Genomic DNA, 7,703 nt, shown 5'->3' with positions numbered 1-7,703 from the left:
TTGGGTTTCCCAAGACCTAATTGTTTGAACATTTTGTAGGGCATGACGTTAATACTAGCCCCTAAATTAGCTAATGCATTATTAACATCTAAACTACCAATTAAACAAGGAATAGTAAAACTCCCTGGATCTTTTAATTTGTTGGGTAGCTTATTCTGCAGAATAACTGAGCAAACTGCATTTAGCTCCACATGTGACGCCTCGTCCAACTTCCGTTTAGTTTTTAAAAGCTCCCTTAAAAATTTTATTGCGTTTGGCATCAGTGATAGAGCTTCAATAAACGATAAGTTAATGTGTAATTTTTTAAGAGTTTAAGGAATTTACCAAATTGTTCATCTGAGTGGTCTTTCCTTGTCGCTTTGGGGTATGACACATGAGATTTATATTCGACATTCACTGATTTTTTTTTATTATGACCTACCTCACCTTGACCTCTGCTCACCACAGTTTCTTGCCTCGGTTTTGGCTCAGGCTCAACAAATCCTTCTTCATCTTGAACATTAATTGCATTGAGTTGTTCCCTTGGGTTGGGTTCAGTATTACTTGGCAAGCTACCTTGTGGCCGTTCAGAGATTAGTTTGGACAGTTGGCCTATCTGAGTTTCGAGCCCTTAGATTGATGCTTGTTGATTTTTAAGTACTGTCTTGGTGTTCTAGAAATGAGTTTCTGACACCAAGATAAATTTAGATAGCATCTCTTTAAGGTTCAGTTTCTTTTCCTGTTCATAGGTTGGTTGTTGAAAACCCGAAGGATTCTGTTGCCTCTGATTCCCTTGACCACCCTAGGAGAAATTTGGGTGGTTCCTCCAACCTGCATTATATGTATTGCTATAAGGATTATTTTGAGATCGAGGATTATTATCCATGTAATTTAATTGTTCGTTCTCCATGCTGTGGCCATAGGATTGATATTCTGAATTGCTTGATCCACCTCCACTAACTTCACAGTGCATTACTGGATGAACCTGCGAAGAACCAAGTAAACCATCAATCTTTTTATTTAGAAGTTCGACCTGGTTTGACAGCATAGTAACCGAATCGGTGTTATAAATGCTTGCTATTTTAGTTGGCTTAGTCCTCATGACTTGCCATTGATAGTTATTCAATGACATCTCTTCAATAAATTCGTAAGCCTCTTCAGGTGTTTTGTTATTGATGGTTCCCCCGGCTGCTGCATTAATCATCTGTCTTGTCGAGGGGTTCACACCATTGTAGAATGTTTGAACTTGCAACCATAGAGGTAATCCATGGTGAGGACACCTTCGCAGTAGGTCCTTGTATCTCTCCCATGCATCGTAAAGAGTTTCTAATTCCATCTAGACAAACGAAGAGATATCATTACGTAATTTGGCCGTTTTTACCGGCGAAAAATATTTTAATAAAAATTTTTTGGTCATTTGTTCCCAAATAGTAATTGACCCTCGTGGTAACGAGTTCAACCACTTTTTAGCTTTGTTCCTCAATGAAAAAGGGAATAACCAAAGACGAATGGCATCGTCAGAAACGCCATTAATTTTAAATGTATTGCAGAATTTCAGGAAATTTGCCAAGTGAGTGTTTGGATCCTCATCCTGTAAACCATCAAATTGAACAAATTGCTGTATCATTTGAATAGTGTTAGGTTTTAGTTGAAAATTATTCGCAGCAATAGCAGGCCTAACTATACTTGACTCAATTCCTGTTAAAGTAGGTTTAGCATAATCATACATAGTACGAGGAGAAGGATTCTGATTTGCTAGTTCAGCGGGTAATGCAGGAGATAGTTGATTCTCTTGATTTTCAGCCATCTCCTCGGTCGTAGTTGAGATATCGTCCTCTTACTCTTCCTCCGTGTATCTTAGGCTTCGCCTTAATTCTCTTCGATTTCTGCGAGCTGTACGATTGATTTCTTCATCAAAAAGTAGTGGTCCTGACGGGTTTCTTCTAGTCATAAACTATAAAAACCTGCCAAGAGAAAGAAAAAGTAAATTAATAAATAATAAAAATAAAATAAAATTAACTTGCAAGAAAAATAAATGGCTAAAGTAATAAAAATTGAGTATTCCTAATATCTTGTTCCCTGGCAACGACGCCAAAAATTTGATTGTGATTTTGTGTGATAAGTTTTCTAAATTTTATAATTAATCGTTCTTGAAACTAACTATTATCACGATGTAGGCAAGTGTACCTATCGAACAGTAGTATAGTTTTAGCAAGACAGGATTGTCGAACCCAAAAGAACTAAAAGTACTAGTAATGACTGTCTTTTTATTATCTAGCCTAAGAATAAGGGGATTTGTTTTAACTAACTAATAAACTAAACTAAGAATTCACAGAAAATAGAATTGGGGGATTTCTTTTGGAAAACGATTAAATTAAGACAATACCTAAGGAAGAATCCACCTAGATTTCACTTGTTATTCTGACTCCGAATCAGACGATTTATTCATTTACTTGTTCCGTAGAGATCCCTAAGTTATATTATTATCCCTATTCAAGACTAATAATGTCTAATCCATAGATTGAATAATTGATACTTTTCTCTAATTAACACCCTAGGGTTGCATTAACTCAATCTATGGATCCTCTTATTAGGTTTCACCCTAATCTAATAAAATCTTGTCACCCTATCTCTAGGCGCGCAATCAACTCCGCTTAATTATGACAGATGTACTCTTAGACAGGGTCTATTTCTCCTCTGAATAAGAGCTTAACTTGAATCAACATCCTGGAATATCAAAACAAGAATTAAGAGCACATAATTAAGAACAAGTCAAATATTTATCATACAATTCAGAAAATAATAACAAGATTTATCTCAGGTTTCATTCCCCTTAGGTATTTAGGGGATTTAGTTCATAACTAAAAAGGAAAACATCTCAGGAGAATAACGACTACTAAACATAAAGTAAACACAAAACTCCTAAAGGGAAATTGAGGGGAGATCTTCAGTCTTGATGATGAACCCAACTTCTAAGATGGATCAATCGGCTTTCTTCGAGTAATTCCTTCCTTCCTCCCTCTGGCCCCCCTTTCCTCTTCCTTTAGGGAGTGTTTATAGGCTTTATAATGCCTAAAAGCCCTCAAAATTAGCCTTTTCTGAATTGGACTCAACTTGGGCTCGGTAGGGACACGCTCGTGTGACACGACCTTATGCTATTACTTCAGGCCGTACTCGAGCCTGTTAGAATGGCACGGGCATGTGTTCTACCCGTGTGAGTCGTGCTTCAATTCTGCCAAATTGACACGACTGTGTGGTCTGCCCGTGTGAGGAAGTCCAGGCTGTGTTGATTTCGTATGTTGGCCCATTTTCTTTGTTTTTGGCTCATTTCTCGTTCCTTTTGCTCTCCTATGCTCACCTAAGTATAAAACATGAAATTAAGGCATTAGGAGCATTGAATTCACCAAATGTGTTAAGCATGGGGTAAAAATATGTATAAATTATGGTTTATCAAGTGTCTACTTCATGTATTCCAACAACTTGTCTTCCTAACACTGCTCGATTGGTTGGTCGTTGATAATTGTTGCTGGCAATCCTCTCAATGATTTCATAAGCCCCATTATAAGACTTAGAGAGGAGAGCACCATTAGCAAATGCGTCCACTACCATCCTCGTGTTAGCATTGAGACCATTATAAAATGTCTCAAGTTGGATGCAATGTGGGATTCCATGATGAGGGAACTTCCATAATAACTCTTTGTAGCTTTCCCGTGCCTCATAAAAGGACTCATCATCCATTTGTTGGAAAGCAGTGATCTCGTTCCTCAACTTAGCATTCTAGCTAGGCGGGAAATACTTCATAAAGAATCTTTCTGCTAACTCTTACCATGTGGAAATTGAGTTTGGTGGCAATGAGTTCAACCAGGCTCGAGCTCAGTCCCTTAGTGAATATGGGAATAGCTTCAATCGTAATGCATATTCGGGTACTCTAGCTAACTTAAAAGAATCACTCACCTCCATAAATAGTCTTAAGTGTAGGTAAGGATCTTCGGTAGGCATTCCACTAAATTGGCCCACTGTCTAGAGCATTTGGAGCATGTGCCTTCAGCTCGAACTATTGTGTCTCAATTTTGGGTCTCCAAATACTCAGATTAAGATAATTAAATACTAGAACGGCATACTATCTTAAAGCTCTATCCCTATCATCAACAATAAGGATAGGATTTTGAGCAGGGTTTGCTCCATTTCCTTGGATCGAATTTTTGAAGTTCATCTCTTTGGTCCTTCTATGATTTGCTTGTCTTCTTCGCTATCGGAAAGTTTGTTCTATGTCATGGTCTATAGGGAGTAGGTCAATAATTTGATTAATACTCATAAACACCTGAAATAATCACTGAAAAATTAATTAAGTTAAATTTAAATAGAACAAAATAAACCAAACTGTTCACAAAGAATGACTTTTTAAAATAGTCCCCAGCAACGGCGCAAAAAACTTTGAGCGACGGAAATGTGCAAGTGTACACAATCACAACAAGTAATAAAGTGACAAGTAAATGACGAGTTATCATACCCATAGGGACTGCGAAAAGAATTGTTTATGAATGCTATTTAAAACACTTTGGTGAAGAAAAATATTTTGTTTGAAGAGGGTAATTGAAAAATAAGATTTTAAACTAAGTAAACTAAAGAAATAAATCTCAAATACACGATTTCAAAATAAGATTTAATCAAGGTGACATAATTGTGTTGATTTAATTACATTTCCTTAACTTAGAATTATTCAACCCATGTTTATGTTGTTACGAATAAATTCACGGCAACTCAGTAATTTGCTAACTTATGAACACACTCACCTACACAAATTCATTCATCTCTTAACATATCCTTACGATAATTCAAACGATTAAACATATTTTAATAAGTGAACCTGTTATTGCAAATACATACTCATTAAATTGAACTAATCTCTTGTATATCCCCATGTCAATTCAAATGATTAATTAAATCTAACAAGCACAGAAAAGTCTATGTGAAGTAACAAGGTATCCTTACCTTGAAACAGTTTAATCACAATAATCTTACAAGTTATGCAAGGCAAGTGTATTGCCAGATACATTGTTAATTTAACCTTCAGCTACCTTAGAAGAATAAACATGGACTGATTAAGTATTGTGTCCATTAATTACAATTTCAGTCCATTTAAATAATTAATTCATTAGGTACCCCACAATTGTAATGCAAGAATAACTTAGGAATGATTTTACTTGATCAAGCATTTTACCAAGGCCAACAATAGCATAAACACAATTTTAATAATTTAAGCAAATGAAATGCAATCAAACCAACACAAATTAAATTCAAGCTAAGCTGATTAAATTAACCATTCCAACAACATAAATATTCATAGATATGTTCATCATAACAAAAACAAAAATTAAAGAGATAGGGAACAAGAATCAAATCCAGTGTTTTTCTGTGGCTTGAATAAGTTGCTCCATTATTCCTTCTTTTTTGCCCTCGCCGATCAAGGCTTCTATGAACAATCAATTGCTGCTCCAAAATGGTTGAAGAAGAACCCTTTCTCAAGGGGAGAAATAAGCACAAGAGCAGGGGACTTGGAATGGGAAAATGAGAGGAGAAAGTGAGAGAGGAGAAAAGAGATGTGAATGAATGAGTGATGCCTTGAATGATCAGCCAAGGGGGTTTTTATAGCTGAATGTGGCAGCTAAAATTTTCTAAAAATAGCAGCCAAAGAGCCACCCCTTGGCCAGCCATCTATGTGGCAAAGTTGATGGCTTCAACTTTGCTAAATTTCACTTGGGGCAAATCTTCAAAGCCATCAATTGTGGAGGGGATGATTTGCAATTTGAACTAGTCTTCAAGGGCTTCTTTGTAGCTTAATTAATCAGCTAATGAGCTGAATTGGGTTAGCCCTTGGACAGCTTTGGGCTGTCTTCTCCTTGGCCGGTTCGGTTCACTCAGTTCGGTTCAATCGGACCATTTTTTCGTAATTAATTAATAATAATCTATTAACCCAAATTAACTTGGATATAAATTAAAATTAATTATATTATGATTTAATACATATAATTTTGGACCGTCTTAGGCTGGAAATTAATTCGCCTCGATACTTCAAATTGCTTCTTGATTTTGTGCTTCTGGCAATGTCTGCCGAGCCATTTTCCGCCCTTTGTGCAAATCTGTCAAAAATAACCAAAATTCATCAAAAATAATTATAAAATTAACTTCAACATGTTCATATTTTAAGTGCACTTTAATTATTTTATAAAAAATAGTTATGTTTTGACAAGAATTTAACTAAATTCGCATGAATTTAAGTTAAAAAAGGTATGAAAAGTGAGCAAATTTTTGTGTTTCCAAGTTGCTCAAGAGTGAAAAAGCTCACTCTAAAAAAGTTTTTCCAAAAATATTTGAGAAAGAAGAAAAATTCAAAACAAAACTTTGTTAAAACTAGCTTTAATGACTATAAACATAGAAGTATCTCAAGATTTTACAAGGGAAAACTTGTTAAGAGTATATAGGTTTTTGAAGGACTTAGTGCTACTGAATACAATGATGCTCTTTCAAAATGGATACCAAACGGGACAAGAATTTAGGAACTAATGCTTATGGACCCAAAAGAATATGGGTACCAAAAACCAAAAATTAATTCTATGTTTGTAGGGAAAGGAGCATTACTTCAAGGTGGACAATTCAAGTACAAATTCATGGTATCTTGATAGTGGATGCTCAAGACATATAACCAATGAAAAGAGCCACTTTATCAATCTAAAGCTAAAAAGTGTAGGATAAGTTACATTTGGTGACAACTTTAAAGGAGTCGTTGAAGGAATTGGCTCTATTGGCAAAAACTCTTCAAATTTTTTATTGAAAATGTCTTATATGTCAATGTGTTAAGCATAATAATTTAAGTATTAGTCAATTCTGTGATAAAAGTCTCAATGTCCTTTTTGAGTTAAATTGTTGTAAAGTTATTGACATTGTGTCTAATAAGATTGTGCTTGTAACGCCCCGTACCCGAGACCGTCGCCGGAGTCGAACACGAGGTGTTAATAGACTTAATTCATTACTTAAACAGCTCAAACAATTTATTTTTAAAATTTTCAGTCAAGCTAACAATCTGCGTCATAGTCGTTTAAAAATTCATATATCGAGTTACAAAACTCAAAATCAAATTCCGTAAATTTTTCCTGAGACTAGACTCATATATCTATTTACTAATTTTTTTATAGAATTTTTGGTCAAGCAAATTAGTACAGTTTATTAGTTAAAGTCTCCCCTGTATCAAAGTTTGACTGCTCTGACCTTTGTGTATTACGAATCAGATATCTCCCTGTACAGAGTTTCAATGACTATGCCGTTTCTTTCTAATAAAACTAGACTCAATAATGAATCTGTACATATAAATCATGACTTCTAATTATCTTTGAAAAATTTATGGTGAATTTCCAAAGTCAGAATAGGGGATCTAGAAATCGCACTGGCCCTATTTCACAAAAATTTAAACATCTCATAAAATGTAACTCATATACCTGTTTTGTTCCATCCATATGAAAATAGACTCATAATTCTTCAATTCCATATATTATTCATCATCTAATTGTATCTCTACTATTTTTAGTGATTTTTCAAACTCACATCACTGCTATTGTCTGAATCTATTTTATGGTAAATTTTACCTATTTCATAGTTTCCATGGATTAGCTAGCAATTTAGCATACATAACACCAAATATGATCATGATTAGCCATTCCAATGGCTAA

At 34.9% G+C, this 7,703-nt stretch overlaps 2 non-coding genes across 2 annotated transcripts; both read left to right on the top strand.

Annotated features, from left to right (window-relative positions):
* The first annotated feature begins 1,241 nt into the window (after positions 1 to 1,241).
* On the top strand, positions 1,242 to 1,347 carry LOC128287167 (small nucleolar RNA R71). The gene has a single exon (XR_008277862.1). It is a non-coding gene; the product is annotated as a small nucleolar RNA R71 (small nucleolar RNA).
* Positions 1,348 to 3,643: 2,296 nt separating this feature from the next.
* Positions 3,644 to 3,750, top strand: LOC128287306 (small nucleolar RNA R71). The gene has a single exon (XR_008278005.1). It is a non-coding gene; the product is annotated as a small nucleolar RNA R71 (small nucleolar RNA).
* The last annotated feature ends 3,953 nt before the right edge of the window (positions 3,751 to 7,703 follow it).

Source organism: Gossypium arboreum, chromosome 13 (genome assembly GCF_025698485.1).
Source record: "Gossypium arboreum isolate Shixiya-1 chromosome 13, ASM2569848v2, whole genome shotgun sequence".
Classification (NCBI taxonomy): domain Eukaryota; kingdom Viridiplantae; phylum Streptophyta; class Magnoliopsida; order Malvales; family Malvaceae; genus Gossypium; species Gossypium arboreum.
This window is presented reverse-complemented; position numbering and strand designations above follow the sequence as displayed.